We start from the raw sequence: 1,599 nt of genomic DNA, 5'->3' as shown, positions 1-1,599 counted from the left end.
ATGTTTGCTACATGTCTGTGTGCTAGATTTCAAGCTGATCCTAGGGAGTCTCACTTAATAGCTATCAAAAGGATTTTCAGATATCTCAAGGGTACAACAAATTTAGGTATTTGGTATCCTAGAGAATCTGGCTTTGATCTAATTGGTTATTCAGATGCAGACTATGCAGGTTGCAAAATAGACAGGAAAAGTACAACAGGCTCCTGCCAATTCCTGGGAAACAAGCTTGTATCATGGTTTAGCAAAAAGCAAAATTCAGTCTCTACTTCTACAGCTGAGGCTGAATACATTGCTGCTGGAAGTTGCTGCTCTCAAGTGTTATGGATGAGAAATCAACTCCTTGACTATGGACTTTATGTTGATAGAATTCCTATCTTTTGTGACAACACAAGTGCCATAGCCATAACAGAGAATCCTGTACAGCACTCAAGAACCAAGCACATTGATATCAAGTACCACTTCATTAGGGAGCATGTCATGAATGGTACAGTGGAACTACATTTTGTTCCAAGTGAACAACAAATTGCAGACATATTTACCAAGCCACTTGATGAATCAACATTCACAAGATTAGTAAGTGAGCTAGGTATGCTTAATTACTCTTAAAATTCATGTCCTTATTGCAATTTGAATTGAAGCCTGAAATATATTAGTTGCTAGAACAAATTTGACTTTTAACAAAGTTTATACCATCAACGGATGTTTCCTATCCGTTGAAAGTCAAAATTGCTCTATCAACGGATATTCATTATCCGTTGAATGACAAATACATTTCTGGAATTTTTATCCGTCAACGGATAAAACTGAAGTACCTTTCAACGGATGACAATTTGCCTTATCCGTTGAAATGTCACATCAGTCGATTCAGGTGTTTCACAGCCGTTGATTCTATTTTCTTAACCGTTAATACTCATACATACATCTGTATGTATTGGTTTTAAAGGTAGTTGTTAGAATACTTACAGTTTATTCTTAAACGGCTGAAATTCACTAACATATACTTATTGATTAATCTTTTACTAATTTTTTTTTTGAAAGCATATAAGCCCTTCTGATTTTTCATTTTTACTTTACGCTTTCTTAAAATTTCAAGCATTTACCATTTTCTCTCTGCAAAACCTTCAAGTTATTCTCTGCAATTTCTACTCACAACAATGGCACCAGTCGTGAAAATTATGTCTCAATCTGGGTTCATCTATGAGAAGAACAATTTCATAGCTTTGGTAGAAAAGAATGAAGCCCATTCAGACTATCACAAAATGATGGACTTCATCAAAAACTGTAAACTTAGCTATGCAATGCTGGAAGCCCCAACGATTTACTGTGAAGTAGTTGAGGAGATTTGGACAACTGCTGAGTTCAACTCCATGGATATGACTATCTCCTTCACTCTCAAAGGTAAAAATCACTGTATTAACTGTGATGATTTACAAGCATGTTTTAAATTACCTGAGAACAATGCCATGACACCACACACTGATAATGATGTATCCAGCATGTTAGATTCCATAGGTTATTCTCTTAACTCTGCTAGTTTAGGGAGTATTAGAAGAAAAGGCCTTAGGAAAGAATGGAGTTTTCTTGGGGATGCCTTTATAA

This window comes from Apium graveolens, chromosome 6 (assembly GCF_009905375.1).
Source record: "Apium graveolens cultivar Ventura chromosome 6, ASM990537v1, whole genome shotgun sequence".
Lineage (NCBI taxonomy): Eukaryota > Viridiplantae > Streptophyta > Magnoliopsida > Apiales > Apiaceae > Apium > Apium graveolens.
The sequence above is the reverse complement of the archived record's forward strand: the minus strand, read 5'-3'. Positions refer to the sequence as shown.